This window comes from Carassius auratus, unplaced genomic scaffold, assembly GCF_003368295.1.
Source record: "Carassius auratus strain Wakin unplaced genomic scaffold, ASM336829v1 scaf_tig00003685, whole genome shotgun sequence".
NCBI lineage: Eukaryota > Metazoa > Chordata > Actinopteri > Cypriniformes > Cyprinidae > Carassius > Carassius auratus.
In genome coordinates, this window is record NW_020523538.1 from 1 (window position 1) to 21,023 (window position 21,023).

The 21,023-nt window shown below is 37.7% G+C and overlaps 1 long non-coding RNA gene across 1 annotated transcript; it reads left to right on the forward strand.

Moving 5' to 3' along the window:
• The first annotated feature begins 13,742 nt into the window (after positions 1 to 13,742).
• On the forward strand, positions 13,743 to 18,227 carry LOC113070294 (uncharacterized). The gene is made up of 4 exons (XR_003279898.1): positions 13,743 to 14,186; positions 14,411 to 14,482; positions 17,786 to 17,845; positions 18,171 to 18,227. It is a non-coding gene; the product is annotated as an uncharacterized LOC113070294 (long non-coding RNA).
• Positions 18,228 to 21,023: the final 2,796 nt, after the last annotated feature.

Here is a 21,023-nt window from a genome sequence, read left to right on the forward strand (position 1 = left end):
ATCCAACCCCAGACATGTTCAAATAATGTTCATGTCTGGTGACTGGGCTGGCCAATCCTGGAGCACCTTGACCTTTGCTTTCAGGAACTTTGATGTGGAGGCTGAAGTATGAGGAGGAGTACCATCCTGTTGAAGAATTTGCCCTCTCGTGGTTTGGAATGTAAATGGTCAGCAAGAATGTCTTGATACCTCAGGCTGTTAATGTTGCCATCCACTCTGCAGATCTCTTACCCGTCCCCGTACTGAATGTAACCCCAAACCATGATTTTTTCCTCCACTGAACTTGACTCTTTTCTGTGTGAATCTTGGGTCCATGCAGGTTCCAATAGGTCTTCTGCAGTATTTACAACGATTGGGATGCAGTTTAATAGATGATTCATCTGAAAAATCAACCTTCTGCCATTTTTCCACAGTCCATCCTTCCTGCAAGCTGTGGGCCTTGGCAAATGCAACACGGTTTTTTAGTTGTCTTCTTTTTAATGCTGATTTCTGAGTTGCAGTTGAAAAAGGGCTGGCCTTGGTCTGTTGAACCAACAAACAGTCCTCTCAAACTGATGTCTTACAGGGTCTGTCTGACCTGGGCCTGTCATGACCTTCACCAGTTTCTTCAAATCTTTTTCTTATCCTCTCCACTTGACGTTTAGATATATTATAGATGTCTGCCACCTCAGCAGGAGACTTGGTCTCCAGGCTCTTGATGATCAGCACTTTGGTCTGTGGTTGAATCTTTGGCATACTGTCAGAGGTCAGGATGCATTTCAAATGAAGGTTGGGTGTGCTTGGGGTTCTTCTTCTACACACCTGGGAATGTGTTAATTACAGTATTTGTCACAGGTGATGCTCTATAGTAACTCAGGGTAAAGGGGTTATGATTTTGCTTGAGTTATGAATAAAATCGAAAAAATATTTATTTGTATTAACTTATTATTTTAGTACAGTGGTTTTCAACCTGTGGGCCGTTGGTATTGGTATTGCAGGTGGGCCGCCAATTACTATTATAATAAATAATAATATTGTTCATATATGTAAAAATTTCTAAGTCATTCCTTAATAACATCATTTCATATATAGAATTAAATAAAAAAAAAAGTTATATTAAACTGTAACTATGCTTCCACTATTCGAGCTCGCTGATTGGTTTAAGAATAAACCGCCAATTTATCTTAGATTATATATGCTACAGAACAACAGCAGTTTTTCCAAGCGGTGCCAGCCCAAGTTATTTTCTGTTCATTTCAGTTCATTCAATAAAGACAGTTAACAATCTAGTTTCTGATTACTAAGCTAACATATGTGTTTGGTTGTGTGGGCCGCGAGTTGAAAAAGGTTTGGAACCACTGTTTTAGTAGATAGAATAAGTCAGTTTTGGGCTAAATTAATAATTTTTTAAGCCCCATATCCTTTCAACTCGCAACACATACTGTAATCAAATTATTTTCGTTATTTTCCTGCTTTAGCAAATTAACAAATATTTGTTGATGTGATTGTTTTTTTATTATAAATATTTGTTTTTAATATTAATATAATAAAAATGTGGTGGACTGAGTCCTTTTTCTGGCTGAATTGGACTGGCAATTTGAAGCGATGGCCTTCAGTGTGGCGTGGGATGCAGTATTCCGTTTAAGCATGTACTCAAGCCTTTAAAGGGGTCTTATGATGTGATTTCAAGTTTTCCTTTCTCTTTGGAGTGTTACAAGCAGTTTGTTAATAGATAAGATCCCTAAAGTGGCAAAGACTAAAGTATCAAACCCAAAGAGATATTCTATTAAATGTTAAGACTTGTCCATGCCACACTAAAACACCTAGTTAACACAAGCATGAATTCTGAGTATGGGTCACCATACTTGGCTGTATGTCACATCGCTGTCACTTTCACTTTCACTTAAATGTTTAGGCAAAGAAAGAAGCGTAACTTTAATTCTGGATGTAGTATTGTTGCCATCGCCATGTTGTGAAGATGCTGAGTGTTTCGTTGTGAAATCGAAACTACTTTGTTTGGCCTTCCAAAAGAGGACACAACTAGAATCAGTGGTTAAGTTTTATTTACAACACTGTTCCAGAACACCAGGACTCATCTAACAATGACAAACCATGGTTTACTTCAAAACTAAAACATCTCCGGCAGGCCAAAGAAGATGCTTACAGGAATGGGGACAAAGTGTTGTATAAACAGGCTAAATACACACTGGAAAAGGAGATCAGAGTGGCAACAAGGAATTACTCTGAAAAACTAAGGACTCAGTTCACTTCCAGTGATTCAGAATCAGTGTGGGGAGGTCAGAAAGTGATTATCAACTATGAAACACCATCCCCAGCATTATGGATAATTAACAACTGGCAGACAATCTGAATGAGTTTTACTGCAGGTTTGAACAAAACACCCCCCATCTTCACAAAGATTTTCAACAGATCACTGGAGCTGTGTGAAGTCCTTCATGCTTCAAACACTCCACCATCATCCCCATCCCAAAGAAACCCAAAATGACAGGACTAAATGACTAGAGGGCTGTGGCTCTGATGTCTTTGGTCATGAAGCAATTTGAAAAATTCATGCTGGCCCATCTGAAGGACATTACTGGACCCTTGCTGGATCCTCTTCAATTTGCCTATGGAGCAAACAGGTCTGTGGATGACGCAGTCAACATGGGACTGCATTATGTGTTACAACATCTAGACAGACCTGGGACTTATTTGAGGATCCTGTTTGTGGACTTCAGGTTTGCCTTTAAGACTATGAGTCAAAACCTTCTCCTGCCCAGACTAACTCTGAAGTGAAGTGAATCAACAGCTTCCTTACAGATAGGCAGCAGCTAGTGAGGCTGGGAAAACTCACATCCAGCAATCAGCACTGGAGCTCCCCAGGGCTATGTCCTTTCCCCACTTCCTTCACACCAATGACTACAAAAAAGACCCCTCTGTCAAGCTGTCAAGCTCCTGAAGTTTGCAGACGACACCACACTCATCGGCTTCATTCAGGACAGTGATAAGTCTGCCTACAGACATGAGGTTAAGGAGCTGGTTGTCTGCTACAGTCTTAACAACCTTGGAGCTCAACACACTCAAAACACAACTGTGGAGATGATCGTGGACTTCAGGATAAATGCCCCTGCTCTACACCCACTCACCATCATGAACAGCACTGTGACTGCAATGGAGTCATTCAGGTTCATGGGCACCACAGTCTCTCAGGGCCTGAAGTGGAACATTCACATTTACTCCATTTGGAAAAAGACCCAGCAGAGGCTGTACTTTCTTCACCAGCTGAGGAAGTTCAACCTGGCACAGGAGCTGTTGAAACAGTTCTACTCCACCATCACTGAATCTGTCCTCTGCACTTCAATAACTGTCTGGTTCGGCTACCAAATCTGACCTCAGTAGACTACAGAGGGTAGTTCGGACTGCTGAATCATTGGTACAACCCTTACAAACTCTCCAAGAACTTTACTCATCCAGAGTGACATTCTTTCACATGATTTATTTAAATTTTTAGAACATAACAATTCTTTAAGGTAAATGAAAATTAGCAGTTTGCTTCAATAGTCTGCAGTAAATTACAGAATTAGAGTAATGAGAAAAAAAGGTAGAAACTAAAAGTACAGGTCCTTCTCAAAAAATTAGCATATTGTGATAAAAGTTCATTATTTTCCATAATGTAATGATAAAAATTAAACTTTCATATATTTTAGATTAATTGCACACCAACTGAAATATTTCAGGTCTTTTATTGATTTAATACTGATGATTTTGGCATACAGCTCATGAAAACCCAAAATTCCTATCTCAAAAAATTAGCATATCATGAAAAGGTTCTCTAAACGAGGTATTAACCTAATCATCTGAATCAACTAATTAACTCTAAACACCTGCAAAAGATTCCTGAGGCTTTTAAAAACTCCCAGCCTGGTTCATTACTCAAAACCGCAATCATGGGTAAGACTGCCGACCTGACTGCTGTCCAGAAGGTCATCATTGACACCCTCAAGCGAGAGGGTAAGACACAGAAAGAAATGTCTGAACGAATAGGCTGTTCCCAGAGTGCTGTATCAAGGCACCTCAGTGGGAAGTCTTTGGGAAGGAAAAAGTGTGGCAAAAACGCTGCACAACGAGAAGAGGTGACCGGACCCTGAGAAAGATTGTGGAGAAGGACCGATTCCAGACCTTGGGGGACCTGCGGAAGCAGTGGACTGTGTCTGGAGTAGAAACATCCAGAGCCACCGTGCACAGGCGTGTGCAGGAAATGGGCTACAAAGAAGCAGCACTGGACTGTTGCTCAGTGGTCCAAAGTACTTTTTTCGGATGAAAGCAAATTTTGCATGTCATTCGGAAATCAAGGTGCCAGAGTCTGGAGGAAGACTGGGGAGAAGTAAAATGCCAAAATGCTTGAAGTCCAGTGTCAAGTACCCACAGTCAGTGATGGTCTGGGGTGCCATGTCAGCTGCTGGTGTTGGTCCACTGTGTTTTATCAAGAGCAAGGTCGATGCAGCTAGTTATCAGGAGATTTTGGAGCAATTCATGCTTTCATCTGCTGAAAAGTTTTATGGAGATGAAGATTTGGTTTTTCAGCACGACCTGGCACCTGCTCACAGTGCCAAAACCACTGGTAAATGGTTTACTGACCATGGTATTACTGTGCTCAACTGGCCTGCCAACTCTCCCGATCTGAACCCTATAGAGAATCTGTGGGATATTGTGAAGAGAAAGTTGTGAGACGCAAGACCCAACACTCTGGATGAGCTTAAGACCGCTATCGAAGCATCCTGGGCCTCCATAACACCTTAACAGTGCCACAGATTGCCTCCATGCCATGCCGCATTGAAGCAGTCATTTCTGCAAAAGGATTCCCGACCAAGTATTGAGTGCATAACTGAACATAATTATTTGAAGGTTGACTTTTTTTGTATTAAAAAAAACTTTTATTTTATTGGTCGGATTAAATATTTTTAATTTTTTTGAGATAGGAATTTTGGGTTTTCATGAGCTGTATGCCAAAATCATCAGTATTAAAACAATAAAAGACCTGAAATATTTCAGTTGGTGTGCAATGAATCTAAAATATATGTAAGTTTAATTTTTATCATTACATTATGGAAAATAATGAACTTTTATCACAATATGCTAATTTTTTTAGAAGGACCTGTACATACTGTAATTCAAACAAATAATTTTCAGGGCTAATCCTGAAATTGCAATCAGCAGTGTTTGAAATCTATTCTGTTTTGAATGTGTGGTTCACAGTTTTGACAGAAGTGTGTTAGCATTTGAACAAAGTGCTGTAAATCCACAGCTCTACTGTCTACACCACTGAAGCGGTTGAATTCAATGCATCTTTTTTAATATTGAGTGTCAACCAGACATTGGTGGGCATTTACTTGTATTGCTATTTTTTACATGTTCTGTGTGCTTAAAGGGATATTTCATCCCAAAATTACAGCTCCTGTATAAGCAGCACCAAACTTGTGAACATGCATCGACTTACACAGGAGTAAAAAAAAACAAAAATGGTTGAATAAAGTAATTTTTGTTTCTTTGTGCACAAATACTGCAGTATTCTTGTAGCTTCACAAAATTAAGGTTGAACCACTGATGTTACATGGACTATTATATCGATGTCCTTACTTTTCTAAGCCTTGAACTTGGTAGTTGCGTTGCTATCTATTGGAGAGTCAGAGAGCTCTTGGAATGCATCAGTAATATCTTTAATTAATGTTCTGAAGATGAACAAAGTTCTAACGGGTTTGGAATGACTTGAGGGTGAGTAATTATTGACAGAAAATTTTGGATGAACTATCCCTTTGAAGAGTATCCGGAAGGCCATTATTTTTTGTGTGTGTGTGATTGTGTGTGTGTGTGTGCTACATGTTTATTTAAGTAGATCCATTTGCTAGGATGACATAGCCTGACTACGTCAGACCTCCTACTTCGCTCAATTTCATTTCGCTTCTGTACTCAGTCTGATACAGCATAGACATCATATAGGTAGACGCCCCATCGAACGCTACTGCCTATTGGCACGAACGAGCCGTGGAGCCGCCATCTTGGACCGGTCGCCAGCTCCACTCAGTGTAACGTGTTTGCCAGGTGCAATGAGCTGTCAGCGCATTAAATTAATCATATCTCACTGAATACCTAACTGATTTTGATGCGGGGTTTTTTGCTGCAAAGGTCATTAATGCAGCTATGATACAGGGCACATGGTTCAGAATATTTTAATATTCATAATAGGCTTTACAGTTACATATTATATTCTGATATAAGATATAAGTGACCTGACGCCCAAAATCTAAATATGTGAGGTAGGATATTTATAAATCACACACTATAAATATGATAAAGAAGCAGAAACAGATAGTTGCAGTAAAATAAGATATTTTAATAAGTTGAAGAAACAATTTATTATAATTTGTGACATATACACTCTCTCTGGTTCTCTCACATACACACACACACACACACACTTCTCCCTCCCTCCCTCCCTCCCTCCCTCTCCCTCACACACACAAACACACACACTCTTCTCCCTCCCTCCCTCTCTCTCTCTCTCTCTCACACACACACACACACACACACTCTTTTCTCTCTCTCTCATACTCTCTCACACACACACTAAAACTCCTGAAAGAGGACTGTTTTGCAGAGCTTCTTTCTCGTGCTCCCTTTCTGTAGTTCAAGAGAGGAGAGTTTGGCAACATGGTGGGGCCTAATCTTTAGAAACACAGACACAACCAATGACAACATATCAGACTGATGCTTGTCAGTGTCAAATTGGGTCTCCTCAATGTGCTCCCCAGGAAGGAAAACATCCTCTGTCCCAATCTCCTCCCGCACAATGTGTGTGACTGTTGACACCTTAGGAGCTTGTATTGCTGAAGCTTGGCGGATCACCCTCTCTGCAGCTCTCAGCACCTTATAATAATAATAAAAATAATACATATGTATATAGCGCTTTACACAGTACTCAAATATACTTTACAGAACAGAGAAAATATGAACAAAGCAACCTTAATATACATAACTTCCTGAAATCACGTGCGCAAACACAAAAAACAATAGTAGTAATAATAGTAATGTTAAATCTTACTTCTGAAAAGTAATCCCGAGCCGTACTTGCGATGGTCCGCCGATTAGATCAGGAAAATGCTGCACAGTGCTCTGGCATCTTAACTGCTGCTACGCAACGATACTAGGAGTACGACCGGTTCAAGATGGCGGCCGCAAATCTTCTTCTTCTTCTTCTTCTTCTTCTATTTTTACTGGCGGTTGACAACTTGTTGTATTACCGCCACCTCTGGACTGGAGTATACCCACCACTTATATTATCTCTAAACTTTTAAATTCTTTTTAAAAGCCCTGTACTCTTTAAAAAAGAAAACAAAATTTGACACATCTTATCAGAACTTCTATCTAAAATATTTCTATAATTAAATATTATTTCATTAGCTTCTACTTGCTCAATAAACCTTTCCCTCTCATTCTTATATTTCTGACAATAAAACAATACATGCTCTACAGTTTCTGAGTTATTTCCAAGACAATACTCACAGATACCATCACCATGCTTTTTCATTAAAAATAATGTACTGTCAAGTCTGGTGTGCCCAATCCTCAACCTGGACAACACCCCTTCTTCATGTCTAGTTCTACCTGACCCTGCATTCTTATTTAGGCCTACTTTAGACTGTAAGTTAAAAAAATGTCTCCCACTTGATTCATTTTCCCAACAGCGCTGCCATATTTAAATAGTTCTTGTTTTAATAATACTTTTAACTTCTGCTTTACTGTGTTTTATGTCAACATCAATGATATCTTTATCTGCTGCTCTTTTGGCCCATACATCAGCCAGCTCATTCCCCTCCACCCCTATGTGTGCTGGAACCCATAAGAAGGAAAACATTTTACCCGCCTTTTGCAACCCACTCGCTAACTGCAATACTTCAAGCAGAATGTCTTTCCTGGACCCTGAATGGGAATTCTTGATACTTACAATAGCAGAACTGGAATCAGAAGCTATGACAGATTGTCTATTCCCCCCATTACTTTCTACCCATAACAGGGCAAGCCATATAGCTACAAGCTCTGCCGTATATACTGCCAAATCATCACTTGCCTATTTCCTACAGCCAAACCCAGCACAGGCACCATATGAGCCACTCCCACTCTTTTATCTGATCTTTTAGATGCATCTGTAAAAATAATCCTGTCATTTCTGTAGTCTTCTGTTATATATCTATTAACTATCCCCTTATCTACTCCACATACCTGCTTTTCTTCCAGCAGCCCTAAGTCCACTTTTAATTCCTCAAAAGTCCACGGGGGAACTGTAGAGTATGGTACTGTCATACAGATATTAAGAGCACTTAAACCCATACACTCAACTTTTTGTTCAATACCCCACCCAGAGCTTTTTACTTTTTTATTTAATCGCTCTTGACAATTTCTTAGGGTTATGTGAGCAATATGATCCTCTCTATGACCTTTAAGATTAGCCCAGTACACTAGGGCCAGTTGATCTCTTCTTAAATTCAAGGGCATCTCCCCCACCTCCACTTGGATGGCTGCCACCGGAGAGGACTTGACTGCTCCACTGCAAATTCTCAAGGCTTGGTTTTGCATTACATCCAGTTTATGTTACAATGACTTGGAGGCTGATCCATATGCTACACTCCCATAATCGAATACTGACCTCATTAAACCAGTGTAAATTGTTCTCAAAGCTGCACGAGACGCACCCCACTCAACCCCACACAAGCACCTCATCACATTTAGAATTTTCTTAGATTCATCAACAATCTTCTGGATATGGAAGGCCCATGTCAACTTCTTGTCAAACCATACACCCAAGTACTTAAAAACCTCTACTCTTTCCAGCTCTTTTCCTGACAAGCTAATCTTAAATTCCGGTCTTATACTCCCCTTAGAAAAGAACATAACTTTTGTTTTTTCTGCTGATATCCTAAATCCCCATTGAACTGCCCATTTCTGAACTTCATTTACTGCTCTCTGAATTTCCTTTACTATGAATTCCACATTCCTCCCTTTCTTCCACATGGCACCATCATCAGCGAACAAAACTACTCCATCATGCCCCTTCACATTTTTGAATATCTGATCTATTATTATATCAAACAATATAGGGCTTACAATACTCCCCTGCGGAGTGCCATTCTCAACTATATATTCATTACTTAATTCTCCATTTATTTTATCCCTTAGACTTCTTTCAGCCAAAAAAGCTTTTATCCACTGGAGCATTCTATCACCAATCCCCATCTGCTGCAACCTGATCAACAATCCGTTCGTCCACAACATGTCGTACGCTTTTTCAATATCGAAGAATACTACCACCACTGCTTCTCTATTTACTTGAGCTCTTCTTATACCATCTTCCAAACATACTATTGGATCCATTGTACCTCTACCTCTCCTAAAACCACTCTGGTAGCTCTGCAATAACCCCTTTGACTCAACCCAGTAATTTAACCTATCGTTTACCATTTTCTCCATAGTCTTACCCACCTGCGAAGTTAAAGCTATAGGCCTGTAACTACTTGGATTATGAGGATCTTTACCAGGTTTCCTAATTGGCACAATTATAGACTCTTTCCACTCCTTAGGTATCCTTCCCTCCAACCATATCTTGTTAAATAACAGCAACAGCTTATCTTTCCCTATTCCACTCAAATTATCCAACATGTCATAACATATTGAGTCTCTCCCGGGCGCAGATTTTATTAATTTTCTCAGGGCAATATTTAGTTCTAGTCTAGTAAAAAATTCATTAATACTACCTTCTTCCTCATTCACAATCCCATCCACTTTCGAATATCTTAACAATGTCTCATGCCTTCCTTCCTTTTCCTCCAAACTGAGGTTATCTGAACTATGAACCCTAGCTAATGTTTTAGCAATCACTTCCGCTTTATCTTTACTCGTCACCACTATATCCTCTCCATCTATAAGCATAGGGTACCCATTATTTCTATCTATTCCTTTCATTTTTTTAATCATACCCCAAATCCTCTCTATAGGAGTAGTGCGCCCCACAGCATTACAAAATCTCCACCAGTATTCCTTTTTTGCTTTCTTAACAGTTCTTCTCACCAAAGCTTGAGTTCTCTTATACTCAATAAATTATTGAAAATTATGTGACTTCTTCAATTTCCTAAAAGTTCTATTCCTTTCTTTTACTGCCTCCTGACACTCTTTTGACCACCATGGTACTATCCTATTTAAAGGCCTGGACTCTGCCTTTGGAATAGTTGCCCCTGCTGCATCCACTATACTTGAACTAATTGCCCCACATAGCTCTTCAACACTCATACTTCCTTCAATAGTTGACATCCACTCATCACAATAACTGCTGACAATAACTGCGAACACACTACACTTTATATTTATATACACATACACTTTATTTATCTAACACACATACTTAGTATACACTTAAATTTTGCACATAATACACATGTACATACATAACTGCATTTTGTAATATACCTGCCTACAATTGTCAATTTGTATATTGTCATTCACTATCTACTTATTTGTATTTTTTATTCTTTTATTATGTGTTTTATGTTCTGTCGCTGTCATTCTGTTGTACTGTGGAGCTTCTGTCACGAAACAAATTCCTTGTATGTGTAAACATACCTGGCAATAAAGCTCATTCTGATTCTGATTCTGATTCTGATTCTGATCACTGACTTCTCTAAACTTCTCCCAATCAGCTTTTTCTAGTATCCATCTCCCGCCTCTTTTTTCCCTGTCTTTTTCCAATTCCACCCCTACCTTCACTCTGATGGGGTAATGGTCACTCCCAATTGTCGTCTCCTTTAGTACTTCCCACCCACACTTATCTGCTATATTCCTAGAAACTATTGTCAAATCAATAGCTGACTCTGTTCCTCTAGACACGTCTAGCCTAGTTGTAGAACCATCATTAATACAAACTAAACCCTCCTCCTCAATAAACTCTTCTACGACAATCCCATTACTATCATCCCTATCACCCCACAGTGTACTATGTGCATTAAAATCCCCACACTATATGACCTTTCCAGTCAAATCTTTCCATATTCCTTCAAGCTGTCTCCTTTCCTATTGTCTACATGGATTATATAAATTAATAATTACAATTTTACCAGTATTTGACCATACTTCAACTATAATATACTCCAAATCCTCTCCTTTCCTTGCTTCTCTAAACTGGAGACCCCTCTGAATGAATGTAACTACCCCACCTCCTTTACCAGTGACTCTGTCCCTTCTTACTGATATATACCCCTTTATCCCAAAGTCTAGCCTTGGGATCAGTCATGATTCTTGTATACATAATACGTTTGGTTTATACACCTCACATCCTCCATACGCTGCACTATGGTCGCCACCACAATTGCAACATTTTTGAGTTGCCCCTTCCTCGCATTCACCATACTTATGTTCTCCTCCACACTTACTACATCTAATCTTCCCTTTGCATACAGCAGCCACATGCCCATACCTTTGGCAATTGAAACATCTCAATGGAGGTGGGATGTATACCCTAACATTATAGCTCATAAACCCAATATACACCTTATCTGTGAGTTGTTTTTCATCAAACGTTAGCAATATTGACAGACTATCACTCAACACACCATCCTTTTTCATTTTCAACCGTTTCGCTTCTTTTACTTTCACATTTTTTATGTTTCCCAACACCTCATTAATTGAATCTTTAACTGGGATCCCAGTAATAACTCCTCTAATCAGCTCCTTGTCACTGGCTATGACCCCTCTCACTCCTTGGCCATTCATCTTTCTTATTTTAACTGCTTTCTTCTGTTGGTCCTCATCAGTACATTCTACGAACAGTGATCCATTTCTAAATTTTTTCACATTCTATACTTCCCCTATCTCCTTATGTACACATTTCGTTAACTGTATAGGACTCCAATCAGAAAAAGAACCTCCCTCCTTTATAAAGGATATAAATACCTTATATACCACCTTCCTTTCAGAGATGTCAATATCCTCATCATCTTGTTTACTAAATTTCTATTTCTTGCGTTTTGGCCTACCTTCCTCTTCATACCCACACTCAGATTCCTCCATCCCCCACTGCTTACTCCGTCACTTCCTACAAACAACTCCAGTCCAGTCGGCCGCAAATCTCATCGCCCAGCGGCCAATTGACCCCTTTTGCGCGGACGTCACAGGTACGTCACGGCGCTAGCTGGAGGCAAAACAAACGGAAAACTGGAGGCGGCTAATACAAACCAACACAGGGTCGGCTACTCAAAGAGCTTAAAATGTCGTCTTGTTGTGTTGTTGGTTGCCAGAATCGACGGAGAACATTTTATATACATTGTTGTGATTAATTGTGACCGGAATTTAAGAACATGGTAAGAAAGAATAAATACAGAAAGTTTATAATTAATTTGCAGTCTTCGGAATTTTTATTTCTAGAAAATATTTACATCTTAATAATAATTTTACTGTAATGTCACGCTTTGTTTAATCTAAGGATTTATACGACCTCAGTTTATCTTTACTTTACACTCTCGGTTTCTCTATCAGGTAAGTGTAGATGTCAGGCCACTCAATCGGAGGTAACGTTAATCCTGTCAGATCGTCCATCCAATGAGTGATTGTGTACGGGTCGACCAATCTGGTTCCGTCCGTTAAAGTTAACTTTTTCAAATAATTATCGCGGTCCCGGACAGTGAGTGACCTCAAATATTCAGATAAAGCAGATATATTCAGATTTTCTCCAGCCACTGTTAAAAAAACAAGCTAAGAAAACTCGCTAGCTACCGTTTGTTCAAGTGTTGAGGGGAATCTTTCTGCCTCCAGCTAAGCCCCGCCCACACAAACTGTAAAAGGGTCTATTCGGTTGTTAAGTGATGACGTAAGAAGCGCTGCTTCCGGGTCCAAGCCTCAACTCGCTTCACTTGAGAATACTACCTCAGCAGCCGTTTATGAGCACTGTTTATTCATATTAATTATTTAAGCTAAACGCTTTCAAACTTACGGTATACACTACAGTCTCCGTGCTCACAGCGTCCCAAACTCAAATAATTTTTTATATATTTTTTTAATATTTATATTTTCATTGTCTGGCTATATGGGACTTCAGTATGGAGTTAAAGGTTAAGATTATAACTTTTTCGCTAGTATTCTATCACATTGTGAGTTTATATTAGCACTTTTTGTTGTTTTCTCGTGGTAACTGATAGAGCGTTTGGACACGGAAGCGCTGCTATGTGATGTCAGACTTAACAACCGAATAGGGCGTCTACTTATATGATGTCATATGTGATACAGCGTCAAAGTTTTCTGTTTGCCACCGGTCTGGAAACAGCCGGGCCAATCAACGAACAGAGGGCGGGCTGAGAGCTGTGACGTAGATGCTTAGCGCCGAGTTTTACATTGTAGGTTAGAGAAATTGAAAACCGAAACGACCGCAGAAATGGGAAACGAGACACGGGATGCAATTCGCTCTGTTATGGAGAACATTCAACTCTTTTTCAAACTGCAAAAGTCGTTTACAGCCATGTTCACTCCGGTATTTCGCTCGCATCATCATGTGTTAACAACAGGTTTACAGTGGAAGTTCAATCATAAATTTGAGTTCGATGCATGATGTCTGTGCTTCGATGCGGCTGCACAGGCGCATAACATACGTCATAACTAAACGTATCTGATTGGCTACGGGTAACCAATGATTTTAAACTTCAGACAAGCGCCCCCTAGCGAGAGAGAAAACACTTCTCTATTATGCCATTCCAGACTCTGTCTATGAAACAAAGTCAAGTAGCAGAGTCTGGTATTACCAGGCTAAGGATGACATAATAGACACAGTTCATTTGCCTGGATAAAGCAATAAACTAAACTTTTTTTTGAGTCCATTATATAATAAGTTTATTGTGGATTTTAGATTATCAAGGAACAGTGCAGACTAATGTATTTTTAAATATGTTGGTTTAATTTCCAATCATGTTGTTTCTGACAGCACTTGAGAAATATTGCTGTTATTATATAATAATATAATCCCTCACTGGTGTTGTCTTTTCTTAAATAATATCTCTTTCTCTTGTTTGTTCCCTATGTTATACATCCAGCAAGGCAAAGTGCCGTGTCTTATGGAGCTAAACTCTGATGTTTAACAAAGCACCGTAATGAGTGGGAAAGTCTGGATATTGATCACTGTGAGTTATAATCAGTCTTTGCTAATATATTAGTGAATGTTCTTGGAAGAGGTGTTGTGTGGCTGCAGTTTATTTTTTTATTGCACCTTGTTAAAGATAGCCCAAACTGATTTATGATAAGTAATCTACATACAGTGTTTACATAAGATGCTTAACATAAGATTAATTATTTCAGATAACAGTTGTCCAGATGTGGGACTTGATTTTTGGCATTTCTTTCATAGGCAGTTTCATTAATCACCCATGTTTACCATGTCCAGTCCAAGTGTATGGACCGAGACATCAAGGCACATCTGGTGAGTCTATCCTTTGCGATTTTCTGCACATGTTGTCCCAACTAAATCTGAGGCTCGTTGCTTTTATCCTACACATTTGTGAATTTTTAATTTGGGAAAGCATCCAGCAATAAAATGCTAATTTTAAGTGTTTTCTAAAAAAAGAGGTTACTGCCATAGTATGTAAAGTCATGTTATGTGTTCATAACAGCTAACATCTCACAATATGTAGCTGTGTTATCCTTCTTACAACTAAGTGTTTTATTTATTTATTTATTTATTTGATAGTGGGAAAAAATTTATTTTGGTCTGTTCTAATTCTACACGGGTCTAATAATTCTACACAGAATTCAGTACAATCTAAAAAGTACATGGTAAATATATGTTTCATATTAAGATTAAGATTTTTAGAACTATGTCGTTATCATTATCTTTATAGTTATCGTGCTTGGTGTGAACGGCCTTTAGCTCAGCATCTTCTCCTGGAGTTCCTGAATCGAACAGAACTGCTCTGATCTGTGATCAGTGATCTATATAGGGTGACGATGTCACAACGTCAGGAATTGAGTGAGCCAATGAGGAATGGTACCTTTTGGAGGGAAGTTTTATAACTCTTTGTCTCTAGTATGGTGTCTTGCATATGAAATTAGATTGGGAGATTCAAGAGAAGAATATTTAAGATTCTTATAAAACTAATGTGTTGCATAGGTATCAACATATAATATACACAGCCTCATAGATACCAAACATCATACAGATGAGGTTATATTAACTAGTGATCTATCATAAGCATGCATAAAACGTGCAATACACAAAAGACAATATACAAGAATAGTAACAGCATACACAGTTCCCTAAAGTATATTTGTGTTCATTCAAGGAAGAGTCCTTTTTTATAGCAGTATATGTCTTTTTAGAGAGAATTTAGGAGGAAGAGTCTCTCCACGTACTCTTAGGTCGTAAACGTTATCTGGTCTGACTAAGGCTTTTATTAATCATGGTCAGAAACAGACAAGATCAATCACCAGTGTCAGGCATAACACAGATAATCCAGAGACATAGACATATTTCCAGATAGAGGTTGAGGCAGGCAGCAATCAGCAAAAACAGAGTCGAAAAAAAGAGCAATGGTCAACAGGGCAGACGGCAGAGAATTACAGGCGGTACAAACACAAGGAAACCGCTCTGAAATGTCAGACTGGGCTAAACAAGACTTCTCAATCACTGAGAGTCCAAACACAGTATATATAGGGGAGTGGTAATGGGGAACACCTGAGGCCCATTTCACTAAGGAGGTTCAACCAACTCTGAGTTTAAACTTGGACTGCCAATAGAGTAAGAAAAATACGGTAGTGGCTATTTAAACTAAGTGGAATTAACATACTTTCTTAGCGATAGATCTTATTTACAGTGATATTTACAGAAAAAATGTACAGTGAAAATCGTGATATATTCTATTTACCATGTAAAAGTGGCAGTTCTTTGCAACAGGCTAAGTGTAAATAATAATTAGATGCTAGTTATACTATATACTGGCAAATAAATTTGCACCTCAGTATTGTTATACATTAACAGGATGCAATAATAACAGATTGTAAATGATTATATTTAGTACAATTATAAATAGTTGTATCATTATTAAACACTCGTTAGGCACTTTACTTCCACTTTTAGAACATTTTGTTTATTTTTATTGAAAATAAATTCTAATGTGACATGTGATGGGAAAAGGGAGAAGAACGAGCTTGGCAAAAGCCGGACTCTAACCCAATCGATCGCGTTACAAGCTAGTTTTCTGTGCCCAAAACTTTACTGCCTACAACATTAAAGCCGTTATTCAAATGTGTCGTATTTAACCTTATGTGTCGATGGAGGGTGGAGCTACAGTAGATTTGCACTTAGTGATAGACACTCAGAATAATCTTGTTTTCCATTTGCATTAAGATTATTTTTATTATCAGACTGGCATATAAATTTACTTAAGTAAAATGCACTTAATTTAGATCCCCCAGGAAACAAGATTAAGTATCTTATATCATTTTCTTATATAAAGAATCAATCTTTATTTTATTTTATTTTTTATATTTGTACTTGGGGGGGGGGGGGCGGAGGTAGGGGCTTAGTAAGAAGAACATTTTTCCAGCGTGCATAAATGAAGTGTTTAAAAAGGGGGAGGAAACTGAAAGAAACTCTGGGTTTATCGAATAAAACCTGCTCCTGACCAGGTTAGGTTCATAGAGTAAGTAGTAACTGACTCTGAGTATAAGTTAGCTCTCCTTCAGAAACGGCGTTGACTTACCCTGCTTTCTTGGGTTTGACAAACCTCCAATTCTGAAACAGAAAACCTAGAGTTTGCCTCAGTGCATGGTTAACATACTCTGAGTTTTCACTTAACCTCCTCTGTGAAACGGGACCCAAGTCAAATGTTTTGTAGTTTCCTAAATTGTGCTCAGCATACAAAGTTATTACATTTATGTTTAATTCTAATCTGACTCCATTTTAGTAGGACCTCGAATTTAGGTTGAAAGGCAAATTGGTAGTTTGTTCTATCTCTAATTATTATTATTATTATTATTATTATTATTATGACATTTGATTATTCTAGTTAGCTCTCTACTTTATATTTACTCATTCATTAGGAATCTGTGTTGCTCAGGGTGTATCATGCTGGCTGATGTGCATGTTCCCCACGATGAAAACCTCTCGAGTCTGATCGTTATTCAGAGGTCATGACTAACTATTTAATAGGTCATCTATGCATACTGTGGGCTCATTCTGGCTACAGAAGCTCCCTGACCCTTTTGCTTCAATTCTTTAAATACAAAACTAAAATAAAACATCCCCCAAAGGAGGCATTTTACAGGGTAATTTACATGGAAGACCCTGGGAAAGGGCACACCCATTACAGTAAACAAAATATCTCTTAACTCATAGGATCTGTAATATTTTTATCTACTTTTGTAATATTGAGACCATTGTATCAGTTGCATTGAGACATTTCAAATGATACCAGACAGGACTGTTAGTTCACTTGCATTGGCATTTTCATGTAATCATTTTGAGCAGGCTGAGTAGAAGGAAGCAGGGGTGAAGGGATTTAAAATGAAGCAAATGAACAAAAGGGAAGGAAGTCTCCTTCAGCTCCACTTTGTGGCTTGTCTCGAAGATGCCCCTGTATGTTTGTATTGTCTGTTTCTCAGGAAATCAATCTTTCATTCCTTACAATGCTGAATAGGACTTTGAATTAATTGATTTTGCTACCATTTTGACTGTACATGATCCCCTAAATATGTACTTACTGTATCTTCTCTTAAATGCACATAGGATGAGTGGTTGTTGAAAGAGCACGTGTTTCTGATGAAGGTGTTCTCGCCTGAAATGAAGGTAAGAGCAAAGAACACAAGGGGACTTTTATTTACGTATTTACTTTATTTAACTTTATTTACTTTATAGTATTTGTTATAAGCAGTAGTTGTATATTGTGTGTTATTATAAGAAGTATCAGCTTATTTAAATGTTTCTTGTTATCCCAAATGTATTGTACAGAAAAAGACACAACAAGAGTATATTAACTTTAGCCAGAAAACTGTAATTTCTCTTATCAGTTTATACTGGTATGGATTTTAGTTTGAATAACTGAGTTCAATAATTAATAATAATAGTTATGTCATGGTTATTTGTCACATTATTTTCCTGACTATTTTTCCAGGAACATGCGCTTCTATCAGTGATAAATACCCTGTGTTTCATACTGGATAAATAATAAGGGAAATAATAATTTAATGGTTGTAAAAACTTTTGGCATGATGCTGTCAGATGTGAGTATGCTGCTTACTCTACCATATTCTGTCATTCTGTTTCAAATATCAAAATGATTCAGTCACATTCACTGCATAGTTTCCCTGTTTCTCTCTATAGCTAGATAAAAAATATGAAGACTTTTGTGCAAATCTCAACTGCACGGATGCTTACACAGTACGCATCATTGACACAACCACTTTGGAGAAATGTATAGAAATTCTTGCAATGGATCTGTATCAGGTATAGTAAGACATTTAACCTCTCATCATTTATCCTTTTCCTTTAGTCTTGCTCTTCCTTAATTTATACATAATATGAACAATGGCCACCATAAATCTCTGGCTAGGCAACACTTATTTGTAGCTGAATGCATAGAATTAGCCAGAATATTTATAAAACAAACTAGCTAAATTGCATGAACTGGATATATAATGTAGAATGTTAATAATAATACATGTTTGAAATGCCCATTTAGCTCACTTTCTCTCTTTTTTTCTACTTAGACCTGAAGTGTCCATCAAAGAGTAAGTTATTTTACTTTGTCTCACTTGCAGTATATCCATGATGAACTTTTTCGTCTACTCTTTGTAAAAGCAAAAAAAAAAAAAAAAAAATCAGTAAGCAGACAAAAAAAAATAAAACATGAACTTGTTTAGGCAATAGCTGATTATTTTGCACACACACATATTAAAACTGTGATTTTAAAATGTCTGGATCTTTCTAGTAGCTCTTACTATAATTTTAATTATTCCAAAGAAACTGATTTGTTTAGCTCATACAGCATCACATGTAAATTTCTGAGTGCTGTAGTACAGAAATTGTTGAATTATTATGCTGAAACCTTCTAGAATATATCATGTTTTGTATCAATATCACACAGGCGCCCCTTTAACAACGATCAGCCCAACTCCTGAATCCAGTAAGATAACTCAAGTTTCTTATTTCACATCTCAAACACAGATTTTCTAACTGCCATTCACAAGTATTTAAATTAAAAACAGATAATAAGTTAATGTACATTAAAATAACTATTTATAAAATGATTAACATCAAAGTTTCATGTCAGATCTAACTATCTAAAAGTACATGAAGGAAACATCATCCACTAAACTAATCTAATTATTAAAAAGTGACAACAAACAAAGTATCTCGCTTTGACAAGAATGTCTTTTTTTTTACTTACCGAAGTAGATGTGAAACTGAAGATAATGGAAGGGAAGAGAAAACAATACATAGAGTATATCTCCTTTCTGAGCACGTTTTATAGCTAAGTGTAATATAATCTGTTTTCTAATTAATCAGGCACAACAGTCCATTTAATCACCACAGATCATGAAAGTTCAATATTGTATTGTTTCATATTCACATCAACACAGAGTACAGCACAGATAAGATCTGCCATGTTTTTTGACATGACATTTGAAATTTTTTGACATTAAACCAAATGTTCTAATCTCATAGGTATAACATCTTTAACAACATTGGTCAGCCCCAAAATCACTGCTCCTGAAAGTAAGGATGCCATTAATCTTCTTGGATTACATACATACGAGTATTTGCATGTAATACACTGAGCATTAAAGGCTTACTCCACCCCAAAATGAAAATGTTGCCATTAATCACTTACCCACATGTCGTTCCAAACACGTAAAAGCTTTGTTCGTCTTCGGAACACAATTTAAGATATTTTGGATGATAACAGGGAGCCTTGTGACTGTCCCATAGACTGCCAAGTAAGTAACACTGTCAAGGTTCAGATAAGTATGAATGATTTTACTTGGCAATCTAAGGGACAGTCTCAAGTTTTCATCCAAAAAAATTGTGTTCTGAAGACGAATGGAAATTTTATGTGTTTGGAACGACATGTGGGTAAGTGATTAATGACAAGATTTTCATTTGGCATGGAGGATCACATTCCTTTAAATTCAGTTAATGAAACCAACAGAAATTGAACAGGAGATTTATATGGGGACATCAGATTTATATGACCTGCTTTTACTGTGTGTGTGTGTGTTTGTGTGTGTTATTTTGTTCGCCTTTTAACATGAGTCTGCAATATTTTGTAGATGTGACAGCAGATCCACCGGGGCATACAAAACTCATCAGTAAGTTTGTCTCTTGTGAGAGCAGCTTCATCTGTGACGAACAGCATAACACCTTCAGCATACACTCATCTGACATATTGTGCATTCAGAAAGTTTCATATTTGCACAATTCTCATTTGTTGGTGAAATACTAATTCAGAAAATAATTGAATTAGTAAACCCAAAATGTATTTGTCTTTTTATACATACCAGGTTGCACCTAATGAAGTCACCACAGCTTGTGTATTGCCACAAATTACTTATTTTACTAAAATAGCCATTTACTAATTACTAATAATTTTATGCATAGCTATTAATGGTTTTGTTAAATAAAAAGTGAATATGATTTATTTCAGCATAATCTTTAACATCACAAGCCATTTTTTTAATGAATGCCATATAAGCCATTATCTTTAAGTTGACACTGGCTGCTAGATCTCAAGTTTTTGTATGGTTTTCCCTTTTTTTACAGATAAAGATGACGATCAGTGGGGTAAGTGTCAGTTCTGTGGGTCTTTCTGACCAGTTATTTATGCTTTCCAGTCTTCTCTCTTCCAAATAAATCTCAATGAAAACTGACGTTTTCTTTCTTCCTTCAAGCTACCATTAAAACATGTTCTGGACTCCTTGTTGTGTCATTTCTGCTGAATATTGTTTTACTCTTGAAGGTGTTTCTC